The sequence below is a fragment of the Numenius arquata genome, chromosome 6, assembly GCF_964106895.1.
Source record: "Numenius arquata chromosome 6, bNumArq3.hap1.1, whole genome shotgun sequence".
Classification (NCBI taxonomy): domain Eukaryota; kingdom Metazoa; phylum Chordata; class Aves; order Charadriiformes; family Scolopacidae; genus Numenius; species Numenius arquata.
The window spans coordinates 66,372,075-66,386,167 of NC_133581.1; the positions used below are offsets into that span (position 1 = coordinate 66,372,075).

At 49.8% G+C, this 14,093-nt stretch overlaps 1 protein-coding gene across 2 annotated transcripts in view; it reads right to left on the minus strand.

Annotated features, from left to right (window-relative positions):
- SAMD4A (sterile alpha motif domain containing 4A) overlaps positions 1–14,093 on the minus strand; it is a 110,520-nt gene that overhangs the window by 95,097 nt on the left and 1,330 nt on the right. The gene's annotated exons all lie outside the window — the stretch shown is intronic.

The following is a 14,093-nucleotide window of genomic DNA, read 5'->3' on the forward strand; positions in this document are numbered from 1 at the left end:
TTTTGCAGCGAGGAGCTCTGCCTCTCCGGAGCCACCACCTTTTGTCCCCATCTGCTTATTTCTTAGCTCAAGAAGACCTTGACGCGCCTTCGTAGAAAAAGAGAGCCTGTGTCGCAAACTGTTTTCTCCAGATCAAGGAGATTGCTGCCAGATTCAGTGGCCCTAGGAGCATTAGGGAGGTTGTTGCCATTTTCCACCAGTGCCAGGGGGCCAAATTCGGCAGGATAAGTTCAGAATAATTACATGCAAACCCTTAAGAAGTTATTTTTTATCCGTTTCAACCCAGCTAAAAGCGTCACCGACTTCAGCAAGGCGGTTCATCAAGCGGCAGACTACATCCCTCTTCGTTCCCATCCTTGAGGTGGGACTCCGTCACGCTGCAATTAGGTGTGGGTGCAGGGGTCCATGCCTGGTGGTACTGGGGGAGACCAAAAAGGAGCCAGTCCATGAGCATCAGCTGGGCACGTGTCCTTTCCCATGAAGGACAAGAGCCTGGGAACACAAGTCACTCAGAAGTGCTGTCTCCTGGGAAAAGCTTTAGCAACCTTTTTTAGTTGTTTTATGTTTGTTTGTTTGTTTTAAATTTTAAAAAATAAGCAAACAAAGGTCCCCCCAGAGAAGGCACATTCTGCCAAGATGTTTTCCGCCAGGGATGCAAACAGTGAAAAGGCTGGGGGACACCGCACGGGGATACACAGCGATAAAAACAGCTCTGCTGGGAGCTGCTGGAGAGGAATAAATAAATTCATGGAGAAACACATGTTAAAAGGGCCCTGCACACAGGTAACCCAGGCACAAACACTTCAGAGCTGGAAGAAGGCTTCCCTCCCCACCTGATCCAAGCCATACGTGGGATGCTCGCCCTCGTACGGAATCCTCCCCCTTTTCAAGCACAAAAGCCTGTGCCCAGGAACATGGATCATCCAGCAAGTGAATATCCTGTGTCAGTTCGTTCGGGAGATGGGCTGAGTGTGCCAGCTGCCACCCACCGCTCATCGACCGCTCCGGGAAGGGGGAGAAAACGTCAACTATTTCTATTTTAAAAGCAGAAAACAACTGAACTTCAGCGCTAACATCCAGTTTGGCTTTAGGAAGGATTTCAAGAACTCGGGCTCCTTCGTTCCTTAATCCCACCCCACGCTTCCCCACTACCAACCAGTATCGACTTCTAACAATGCAAAAGCATCTGCCCACATTTTTGCAATTATTGCAGACCCAGCAAAGAGCACCCTCCCCTTTCTGTAGGGTTAATCTAAAGAACAGTTGCCAAAATGCTGAGAACACAGTCGAACAATAGCTCCTCTGATGAAATTCCTCCACTCCATAGAGAAACCAGTATCCTCCAGCTGCTGTGGCTTGTCCTTGTCCAGAGAGATCTCCCAGTGTTTACCCGCTCCCATAAAGAAAAAAAAAAAAAAAAAAAAAAAAAAAAAAAAAAAAGACAAACTGAAAGATTTGAGTGCAGCTTGCAAAGAAAAAAAAAAAAAAAAACCAATGCAGAGCCTTGCAATCTAACAGCAGCACAAAAGTTTTTATTAACGCAACATGTGCTTTGTGTGAAATATAAACCCGGGGGCATCAGTGGAAGGAGGGCAACGGCGGCCACCTGTCCCGGGGATAGAGACTCGCTGTACTTACCAGTACAGAGACCACTTTTAGCAGCTCCATCCCTTTAAATACTCATTCTCCCTGGAATCTCTGATCAGTCATTTATAAAAGCCGGGTAGCCGAGCCGGACAGCTGAATTACAGCAGCTATTATCCACGTGTGCCTGAATACGAGCAGACACCTTTATTTATAAAGGCTCTCTCCGGCTGACCGAGATTTGACATCGGCTACAAAAAAAAAAAAAAAAAAAAAAAAGAAAAAAAAAAGCGTTCAGCATCCAGCTGACTGCCTCAGAATAATGTGATGAAAGGTTAGCGAGCGCCGCCCGAGAAGACACCTTTGCGCAGCGCTAAGAGCTATCGTTAAAAGAATTCATGCTGCTGTGACGACTCTTTTAACCGAGCGGGTTTAAGTAATTGATTTCCTGAACAGACACAACCGAGTTGCACACCTTTGCCTCGGCCGCTGGTACGTATTCAAATGGGTTTAATTTTTCTATTCCCTAGACCTAATTCTAAGACATCTTGAGTACTTTTTGTTTGTTTGTTTGTTTTATCAGGCCTATCCCCTCTCCTTTCAGTCCTCCTGGGTCTCTGCGCTTCCCGAGCCGCTGTTTCGCGGTTGTTCGCCTTCTGGCTCCGTCCCCACCCGCGAGCCACGAGCGTGGACGCAGGCTTTCCACGAAACCGGGGAACCCGTGACACCCAGGTAATCCAAGGGCACGGGGATGGGGAAGGAAGAAGAAAAGCAGGTGGTGAGAAAAATCAATTGCTCGTGGCTGGTTTTCTTCAGCTCGAATAATCTCAGCGGCAACCCCTGGTAACAGAAGGTAACCACGTCACAGAATGGTTTGGGTTGGAGTGACCTTTAAAGGCCATCCAGTCCAATCCCCCTACCATGAGCAAGGACATCTTCAACTAGATCAGGTTGCTCAGAGCCCCATCCAACCTGCCCTTGAATGTTTCCAGGGATGGGGCATCTACCTGTCCTTGGCAAAGGCACGAATACCGCTTTAAATTGACAGCATCCCCAGGAGCAGCACGTGCAAACACACCAAGCAAGGCTCAGCTGGGTGAAGGAAGGTCTTAAGTACGTGCTTGTTCACATCAGGCTTCTAACTCCGTTATAATAAGCCAAAACAGGAGCTGGAATCTCTGCTGGCGCCCAGAGATGGGACCCAGCTTCTGCTGGAGCTCCAAGAGCTGCACTGCGTCTGCTGGAACAGTAATGGTAAGGAAGAGCCTTCCTTGCCCGGCTGCTCATTTCTTAAGCAAGGACCATTAAAAGCATCTTCCTTTGACTTCCAGAAGCATCCTTCCTGCTCCCAGTACCTTCTCCCCTTGCACCCATCCCTCCCATCACACCCAAACCTGCAGCCCCGGAGCAAGACCAGACCAAGCCCCAGCCCAACATCCAGCTAAAATTCATAGAATGGTTCAAGTGGAAGGGACCTTAAAGATCATCAAGTTCCACCCCCCTGCCCTGGGCAGGGACACCTCCCACCAGACCAGGTTGCTCAAAGCCCCATCCAACGTGGCCTTGAACCTCTCCAGGGATGGGGCAGCCACAGCTTCTCTGGGCAACCTGGGCCAGGGTTTCACCACCCTCACAGCAAAGAATTTCTTCCTAATGACCTCAGGCAGCCCTGACAGCACCAACTTTGAAGCTCCAGGGAGGTTTCCCAGGTCCCCCCAAGGGGCTGCTGGATGGGATCCCCTGGGGACCCCCAGCACCAGCGTCAGGAAGGAGCTGCGCGCTGCCCGTGTGTTGCCAAGTAAGTTGTTATGGTTACTGGAGGGTTTGTTGGGTTTTTTTTTCCCCTCCTCTTTTAAAAAGAATTCTTATCAGTTTAACATAATACCGCCAGTCAATAACAATTCTTATCTTAAAAGGTCACTCAGGTAGTTGTAACTCAACATTTCATTTGCGTTTGCATTATCTGGAGGGAAACAGCCTGAGGACTTTGCATTTTTTTTTTATTTTTTTTTTAATAATCCACTACTTTGAGACCGTAAGATTTTTTTTTTTAAAAACCTACCAAGAACCAAGCTGACCCCATGGGCACTTTGAGCGCGCTGAGGAACAGAGAGAAAAGAAGGCAGAGAAATCCCATTGGTTTTTGCTGCATGAGAAACAGGAGGAATATCCCAACAGGAAAACTATGAAAACCGGGGAAATGCCACGAGCGTAGACCACAGCTGCTGCAGAAACACTATGTTCTGCTTGCAAACATCAGATCAGCCAAGTTTCTTCACAACAAAAGTTGCGGGTTTTTTTCCTCCACGTTTCTCTCCCAATTTTTTTATTATTTTTTTTCCTTCTTCACTTCCCATAGCAGACGAGGGACAGAGAGAAGGGGACAACAGGGGAAAACCCAAGGACAAGGCGAACCTACGTGTGACGTTCAGGGTTTTTTCTTCTTTGAAAAGACAGAAATAAGATGAAAAAGAAAAATAAATGCAGCGGCACGGAAAGTGAGTTTTCAAACGTTTCAAGCTAAAGCCGGTCAAACCCTGCTTTATCCACCCGCTCAATTAGTTCTTGTAACAACAATTAAAACTCCCGACACAACACATGCCCGTACCCCGCCAGGCAAGAGCAGAGGCGAGGAGCAGGAGAACTAACTGGTTAAAAGGAAGGCAGGTTTGTGGCTTGTCTGAAATAAGTTTTATCAAAAAAAAAAAAAAAAAAAAAGAAGAAAAAGAGAAATCTGGAACGAATTACTTGGGAGGATCAGTAACAGAGGAGAAGCTCTTTAACGTGCACTGTAGAGAGGTTGGTGCTGGTCTCTTCTCACAGGTAACTAATGACAGAACGAGAGGGAATGGCTTCCAGCTCCAGCAGGGTAGGTTTAGACTGAACATTAGGAAAGAATTTTTCACAGAAAGAGCGGTCGGGCATTGGAACAGGGAGGTGGTGGAGTCACCATCCCTGGATGTGTTTAAGAGGCGTTTAGATGTGGTGTTGGGGGATATGATATAGGGGAGAACTTTGTAGTGTAGGGTAGATGGTTGGACTCGATGATCCCAAGGGTCTCTTCCAACCTGGATGATTCTATGATTCTAAAGTACCCCGCGCTTCCACGCCGGGGCTGCCTCGCTCGGGAGCAAAGAGTGGAGCAAAGCTGCGGGATGCTGCAGGTGACACTCGCAATATTAACGTTACTGGAAATAAAACAACATCTTCAGACGCTGGGCCACCTCCAGCTCCCTCAAACGTCGGGGGAGGCTCGCGGGGATTGCGGCAGGAGCTGGCTCAGCCCTGGGTGCGACAGAGCCATCAGGACCATCCAGCCGTGTCTTCCGTAAAAGAAAATCCCACCCTCACAATACCGAACGACCACGAGTTTGTTCAATCACGGCAGCACGCACAGGAGAAAAGCCTTTTCCTGCCCCGTGGATTATTTTTAATATAACACAAGAAGGTTTTTGTGCTACAGCTCCAGCACTGCAAATGCCCCGAAATACCTGCAAAGGGCAGTAGCAAGGATTAACAGTAGCAAAATACATGGTTATCACCCTGGTTTCAACTCAAGAGATCAGAAGTCCACAGACTTCATCGGCGAGCAAGCAGAGCCTTCCCTCACATCGGAGAGGAGCCCAGGAAACCTCAGTCAAGGTGCTGCACCGCACACGTGCACGGCTCCACGAGCACAGAGCCCCATCAGAGAAAACACGCTACAATTTAGACACCTTCACCAAAACCTTTGGTACGACCATACCACGCCATGGGGTCACCACACGCAAATACACAAATAAAACCTCAAGCTGTGAACCAGGCATCGGATGGGTGAACCTGCGCCGGTAAATCCGTCTCTTCCATCTCTTTTTGCCTTAAGACACGTTTGCCTCCTGCGTGGAAAGGCCAGTAAAAGCCCACGCACCTGCCCCACACAGCTATCTCCTGCCGGGTAGAAAGCAAACTGGGTTTCTGCCTCCCCATCCCGACCAGGCTCATTTTCTGCTGATTGCCCACAATTGGAGCAGACGGAATTGCACGGCCATCATGTGATGGGTGAGAACGTCCCAAGCCCTCTGGTCTGGGAGAGGAAACCCAGCTTGGAATCATCCTGTGCCAGAAACACAATTTCCTCTGCCCATAAAACCTCTTCCGAAGAAAAGCCAGCATCACGTTCTCCACTGAGGGAGGGGATTCTGCCCCTTCTGCTCCGCTCTGGTGAGACCCCACCTGGCCTCCAGCTCCGGAGTCCTCAGCACAAGAAGGACATGGACGGATTGGAGCTGGTCCAGAGGAGGCCACAGAGATGATCCGAGGGCTAGAGGTCCTCTGCTGCGAGGACAGGCTAAGAGAGTTGGGGGTGTTCAGCCTGGAGAAGAGAAGGCTCCAGGGAGACCTTATAGGACCCTTCTTGTATCTGAAGGGGCTACAGGAAAGATGGGGAGGGAACTTTTTACAGGGGCATGTAGTGATAGGACAACAAGCAACGGCTTCCAACTGGAAGAAGGGAGATTTAGATGAGATCTCAGGAAGAAATTCCTTGCTGTGAGGGTGGTGAGACCCTGGCCCAGGTTGCCCAGAGAAGCTGTGGCTGCCCCATCCCTGGAGGGGTTCAAGGCCAGGCTGGATGGGGCTTTGAGCAACCTGGTCTGGTGGGAGGTGTCCCTGCCCAGGGCAGGGGGTTGGAACTGGATGATCTTTAAGGTCCCTTCCAACCCAAATCATTCCATGATTCTATGAAACAATCCTGCCCCTCCGCCTCACGCATCTGCTGTAGAAGAAAAAGAGGCACACAGGTGGGAAGTCGGGAAGAGATATGCTCGCTCCAACCTCAACTTGATTTGCAATTACTGGGGCCAAGATGGAGAGCCATCAGCTCCTGCACTCACCTGGCACCGCACAAGGGTGGGGTGATCCACTTGGAACCCCGAAACACAACCCAGCAGCCGCTGCAGACCACCAGCTCCTCCACCCACTGGTGAGTCCAGCCCCGAGGAGCCACTGGCTCTGACCCCTGGGGTCTGGACGTGGTGGGAGAGCAAGGGGTGCCCTTTCTCCCAACACTTATCTGCGGTAACATTAGACACAAGCATGAAGCTGGAGAGCTAAAGCGCTGACGAATGCACCTTAAAATAAAGCCAGCGTTCACACTAATTACTATTTCAGTTACGCTGATTGCAAACGTAACTCCCAGCTCGGTAAAAAAAAATTGCCTTCATGGGCCACAAATTAAATAAAGATGTTTTTTTGATGGAAGAGCAGAAAAAGAAAGGTCAAGGCATGAGAAATGGTAGGAAGATGGGAGTTCGCACCATGATCCACCTGGTCCACAGAAACCTTCACCAACTGCTCCAGGGAAACTTTGCAGGAAGCTTTGGGTGACTCGAGCATCAAGTGTTTTAAAAGCAACTGGCACAAATGCAACCGTGTAAAATATATAAACGGTGAGAGGGACACGGAGCGTTGTTGGGATGATGAGGTCTAACACACCAAAGGACCTAACGGTGCAGATGATCATCCACCGGCAACAGCCCAGGCTACGAGCAGAGCGCTTTCCTCATTCATCCATCTAATCTCATTTGAACATAATTCACAAACTAGATTATTTTAATTGATGGCTCTACGTTGGTTCTTATTCAGTTCCTTCTGTAAAGCCATCCTTGACCTTTCCCATCAATCCATATCTCAGCGGGTTGAAGGCTGCCATACACCATCAACGATGCCCCACGCAGGTCCTCTCCTTCTCATACAGGCTCTCTGCATCCACTGCTGTGGGGCAGAACTTCATCTCGACTGCTTTTCCAAACCCAAACATGAGATACCTGCACAGAAGGGCAGCATTTGAAGAGAAACCAAGGGACGACAAGCTGGTCCAGGCAGAGGACTCCAGCTCAGGTCTGGGATGATGCACGAAATGCTTCCCTGCATCTTTTCCACGCGCCTCAACAGTGGGATTCTCCCCAGCTGCAGTCAGTGGGGAAATTAACCCTGATATCGGGCCCCTCGCCGAGGCATGGACTGGATGACAAAATGGTTAAAAGGACACTGTGAAGTACGGAAAAGTCTCTTTGGGAGAGAGCAGCCCACCCGTGGGCAGACCCGCTTGCACCACACGATGCTCCAGGCAGCAAATCACACTGTTGCCATTAATTAACCTTCTCCTCCCTCCCACTTTAAGCATTGCTACCGAAAAAAAAAAAAGGTTCCCCCGGCAAGTTCTGCTGTGTGGGAAGAGCCACCACCCAAACGACCCAGCCCTCATTAGCTCTGCCCTGTGGAGGAGACCTGGCCATTGATGGTGCTGGTGCTATGGGAGCGAGCCACAGGGAGCTTCTCCCTCCTTCTCTGACTCCAAGGGATACGTGCTGGGAACGGCCAGGGAACGCATTTTTAAGCAAATAGGAAAAAAATGTAGAAATAGGAGAGGTGTCTCCTCTCGGTCCCATCAACAGCGGGAGAGGGAAAGCGAGGGGGACCCTTCTTCACGCCGTGCCATGGACCTGCCTCCAGCCAGGGCTGGTGCGAGCCAAACGCTGGCCTGAAAAGCTACTCTGAAAAGCATCTTTAAAAATAAAAATATCTTTGAATTGCAAGAGAACACTGGACGCGTAGCCTTGCTCAAAGGCCCTGGCTGACATCGCTCTGTACCTCCATACCCCTCCCCTTGCTGTTCTCCAAAAAAAATCCCCAGCACAGATAGCTCTTAACCCTCAAGTTTGCAAACAAAACCTGGGCAAGATGCAGGGCAGCAGCTCAAGGAACAGCACCACGATGAAAAGAAGCCAGAGCCCAACAGCTCAGCAGGTCTCTCCGTTTAAGAGTCTCAGTTGATGATTTTTAATGAGCAGAGCTGGCAGGGGGGGCTCACACCCCTCTCCAGGCAGAGACAAGTATGTGAAGGGACCACGCGTTGCCAACGTCGGTGTTGCACTTTAAAATGCCTATTGCTGCCACCGAGCATGGGGCATAGCTCCCTCACCCCGTCCTCCTCCTGGGATGTCTGCTTGGACCCTCCGGTCCACCTCATGGGACAGCCCAGCGATGCTCTCGCACAGCCCAAGAGGACTTAAACTGGAGCTCACCATTGTGATGCAACGCTAAGCCAAGAAAAATAATAAAAAAAAAAAAATAAATTGAGAAGCATCTTCAAACAGGGCACTGGGATGATTTTCCATCAGTGGGGTGGAACTGCAAAATTCACACAGCAGAAGGGTAGCGGCTTCCCAATGAGCTGGGATCACCGTCTGTGGCCAAGGTGGCAGCAACAGTCATAGGGCTGGAGCCACAAGCACCTAAGGATGCAAGAGGTGAGGTCTGCAGGGACATGGAATAGCTTTTAATAGATCAGTTGGTAGAGCGGGGGAAAAAAAAAAAACAACCCACAACCACACAGGCTCTCCTTTGAGTTGGTGCACCTTCATGCCTGACCACTTTTTCCCACTGCATCACTTGGTCTAATTAAAGGCATTACTGCTCCCTGCTACCCTTGTCTCTTCCTCCGGCCAGTCCTTCCCAGGACAAGGAATCTAGGTCATTCCCATGCTCTCCTTGTGATACTTGACAGCCTGCCGAAATGAAATAAAGATTTTGGCTTTAACACGTGAAGCGGTTCATGCCCTGCGCACAGGGCAAAGAACACTTGTTGTCCTTCAAGACCAAGAGCTTAAAGCTGTTACTGCCATCAGTGGAGATGGGTGCTTGGAGGCCTGGAGGACCCACGGGAACATCTCTGTCAACTAGCAGGGACTGCAGAAGCAAGGAAGCCATGGCAGCTCTGAAGCCAGGGTCTATGCTGGAAGACCCAAGAAAACCCCCAGTCACACCCCTGGCCATCAAAGAGGCAATGCCCAAGCAGATAAGAGTAGAAGCACGTCCTACACTCAATGCCAAAAAGCCTACAGGCCAGGTTTCATGGATTCAGCAGCTCCCATCTCCTCATCGGGTCCATACCCTGCCCCAGCACCCCTCGGGCACAGAAGCACCACGGGTCCCACCACATCGGGCTCCTGCCTGACCTTCACTGGTGGCTCGGAGGAGGTCACCGTGTCCTGACAGCTCTGAGCAGCTGGGAGCAAAGCCGCCCAGCGAGGCCAGGCTGGAAGGAAGGAAGGAAGTTATAGCAGGCTTTTAAATAGCGCGATGTAATACCTGAAACTTCTATTTCTGTGCACAGATAATATGGTTTCCATATTCTTCTCCTTGCACAGGAGGCCAAGCCATTTGCGCTCGAACTGAATTAGCAACAACCCACATTCTTCACCAGTTAAACCATTAAAGCTCTGTGAGGCTACTCACAGCCACCGTGTAGGATAACCACAAGCTGTACGCTTCACCTAACGAAGAAACGTATAGATTTCCTTCCGTGTTTGCTTCTCACTTCTATTTTACCTTTATAATGCACTAGGGATTACAGGTGGTCCCACAGCCCCTGCACCACGTGTCATCACCACATCTCCAGTGTGCTCTGAGACACCAGTGTAGCTTTCTGCAAGATGTTTCTCCTCCAAGGCGGGCAATGTGGTTACATCCACCCCTCCACGCTTCAGCGGGTATCCGAAGAGCCAGAGAAGCAGGAGGCTCCACAGGGCTTTCTGAGGGTCGTAAGTGGCTATACACAGCAGAGCCACATCAGGTTTGCAGTCCTAACGAGCAGGGCTTGGTTGTCATTATCAAAAATATCCTCACACTCAGAAAAAAATCAACTAGAACTCCCTCAAAATAAATATACTTGCTTCTCCATGTCAATTAACTACTCTACAAGAGTTAATTTTTCTTCCTTGAGTTTCCCCCATCTCATCTGCCACACAGCAGACCTCTCATTTGGAGTCTACCAGGTAAGAAACAACCTGTACACCTTTGTAGAGAGGAGTTTGCCTCCACACCTGATCCACACAGTCCAAAGCTCATGAGCCCAGCTCCACCAGCCCGTGAGGATTTCATGCTCTGGTGTCCCTTCAGGCTCCCTCCTGATCTCAGTTATTGGTGATGACACTGCCAAGGATGGTGCCCATCCACCAAGGAACACAGCAGGGCTGTCACCTCCTAACAGCTGCCAACTAAGGGGAATGTTCAAGTTTTCCCACCTTCCCAACGAGGTTGGGACAAGCAACAGGTCCCACACATACGAAACAGCTCACTTCTCACAAGGACCCCCAATTAAAGTCAATTCGGAGACACTTGATCCGGCACATTAGACCAACACGTTGCATTCAGACCAGCATTGCTTAAGTCATGGTGACACCCCTCGCCAGACAGAGGATTTCACCCATGCTTCATTGAAGGTGACCACCCCACGTCTTATAGCCAGCTCCCACGTCCTATCTAGGTGGTGCAGTCCCATTGCCCCGCGGTCCCTCACTCCACCATCGCCACATCCCCAACACCACCAAGGATGCTGGTGGGGCACCTGCAAGCAGGAAGCCACCATTTCCAAGTCAGCAAACACCAAGGAAATGCATCAGGAGCCACCTCAGCCCCAGCATGGGAGGGAACTGAGCCCAAATTGTGCAAACAAGGGGATTCAAGCAGTAAAAAGAGTAACACAAGGTTAGATGACAATGATGATGATGCTTTTCAGAAGAACCTGGTGTGATTCCATTGCCAGGCAAGCAACAAATGCCAGGCTGCAAAACGGACACTCAACAGAAGCTATTTGAGAAATACAGGTGGTTTTATGAAGAAGGCAGTGTTAACACCGGAGACAAAAAGCTATCTCCTAACAGTTCTTGGTTGCAAACCTCAGCTACCCTTCACCCAACGCAACAGGATTGCCCAGCTTGAGATCATGTGCTGCTCCGCAGGATGCACAGGTATGTCCATCCCATGGGAAAGCCATATGGAGGGGTGTTTGGAGAGAAAGAGGGAACTCAACGGATCCAGGCTTTGCTGTCAGAGTTACAACTTACAGAATCAGAATTGTCTCGGTTGGAAGGGACCTTCCAGATCACCAAGTCCAACCACCAACTTAACACTGACAAAAACCATCACTAAACCGTATCTCTCAGCACCACATCTGCCTGGCTTTCAAATACCTCCAGGGATGGACATTCCACCACTTCCCTGGGCAGCCTGTTCCAATGCTTGATAACCCTTTGGTGTAGAAATTTTTCCTAATATCCAATCTAATGCCCTGGAGGAACAGCTCGTTTTGGGAAGAAACACCAGGGAAAGCACTGGCAGCTCCACAAACGCACTAAGGGACGGGCTGGACGCCAAGCTTCGCTCGCAGGAGAAACCCCCGCGCCGAGTAAGGACACCGGGACTATGGGGGCAAGCAGGGACGGCTCACACGAGTCGAGAGGGGAAGGGTCCAACCCCTGGTTTCCACCTTGCCCGAGAGCGAGCAAATGCCACCGCACCGACTTCATACCTGGAAAGACTTCAAAACGCCTTTTTCCTTCGTCATTTCCTGTGGTGAGGAGATAAATCACCCCCTTTTAATTACCTGCCCAACCTAGGGGCCACGGCTACCGCCGAAAATACAATTTGAAGGAAAAACTGCGATGTTGGAAATCAAAAATACCGGCGGTGGGAATGGCAGCAAGCCTGCGCTAAGGCACGGGAGGCCGGACGCTTATCCCGGAGCAGCTGATTTAGAGAGCATATTCCCTCCCTGCCGTTGTGTCCATCCCCCCCCCCCCCCCCAATCCGCCCACCCCCCTCCCCAAGGGCCTCCCCACCCAAATGGATGAGGTTGGGCCCTTCAGCTGTTTATAAAAACCAGCGGGATCGCGCCCAGACGCTCTCGCGGCATTCCTCCCCTCTCATTCCTGCCAGCTATATAAGGGAACGGCCAATTCCAGCCCCGATCCCGGGGAGAAGCCCCCGGGGCTCGGTTTCCTGCAGGAGGACTTCAAGCCATCCCGGGTGGAAAGACGACGACATCGTCGAGGTCGGGCTGGACCTTGTCATCAAATGGCAGCAGCGGAGGCAGCTGCCCAAAATCCTTGCCGGGCTGGGAGCTCTAATAGGGAACAGCTGGAGAAGAAGGACCCTGCATTCCTCCCCGCCCCGGCCAACACTGGGGGCTCTGTTCGGGATCCAGCCCGCAAGAGGTTTCCACCCATCCCCAAACGCTCCCCGGCACCGCTTCCACACGCACAGCACCCCCCACCCCACCCCCAAAATAAAAAAATAATAATAATTAAAAAAAAAAAAAAAAAAAAAGCAAGCAAGAGCTTCCTGGGCATCCCCCCTTAAATTAAAAAAAAAAAGATGCTTTGCAAAAGGGGTGCAAAAGGAGGGGGGGTTGCTTTTTTTTGGTTGGTGGGGGTTTATTTGCTGTTTTTACTTCTTGCTTTTTTCTGTTGTTGTTGTTCTTTTTTTTTTTTGTTTTTTTTTTTTTTTTGGAGAGGTTGGGGAAACAGAACTATGCAACTTAAAAGCCAGATTTCACACGCGCGCGCACACCCCCCCCCCCCCCCGGTTCGTACTCCCGTATCTGAAAAACTCCGCTTAAAGCTCCGTGCATCTCCGCCTGTATCCGCGCACACCCACACACCCCCCCCTCCCCGAGGAACACCGAGGCAAACACACCCAGAAACACATCAACACCCGGAGCGACTTAACACACGGCTGGTGCCTTTTTCATCCCTCTCTAACTCCCGTTCGCTTCTGCGGAGTTTGAAGTTAACCGGTAAGGGCGTATAAATAAATCTCCTCCCCCCCAAAATATATACTTTTGGTTGCGACGCATCCTATACGGCCGGTAACGCAAACCCAGTCTAACTCATATTTTCTTAGAGCTCCGCCGAAACACAAGGGGGTATTCAGAGCCGCAGGAAAAAATGCGTCCAAACAGGATCTGAATGATGAAATAGGAATTGCCACATTTTTTAAAAAAAAAAAAAAAAAAAAAAAAAAAAAAAATTAAATAAATAAAATAGGCTAACCCAGCTGCTCAGACCTTCCGAAAATAACAGCTCGTCTAAGGTCGCGATGGGCTTCTTCTGCGTGTTGCAGAAAGCAAAGCAAGCCACGTTGTCCAAAAGAAGCCTAGAAAATCCAGACTCTACGTGACCTGACTTACTTATTTCACAGGAAACTGCATGGAAGGAGGAAGGGGGGGGGGGGGGGGGGGAGGAGGGAGAGTTGGAGGGGGAGAGGGGGAGAGGAGGAGAAGGGGAAAAAAAAAAAAACAAAAAAACAAAAAACACACAACCAAACCAAAAACCCCCACCAATCATTCACGCTACCGTAGTTACGCCACGGACTGGAGTAGTTCGCTGTGAAAAAAAAAATTATTGAAAAAAATAAATAAAAAAATAAAAAAAAATAACATCAAACTGAAATAAGCCATCACCCGTTCGAAAAATAAAACGTAAGAAGAGAAGCTGTTAATGCAATCAAGCTGGGGAGCCCTCGACCTCCCTTCTTTTCCGCTATTTTTTTTTTTTTTTTTCCATCTTTTTTTTTTTTTTTTTTTTTTTCATTTTGCCTGCATTAGAGCATCGTCGGAGAAGGGTTGGAAGGATTGCAGCAGAAGCAAAAAAAAACAAAACAAAACAAAACAAAACGAAAAAACCACA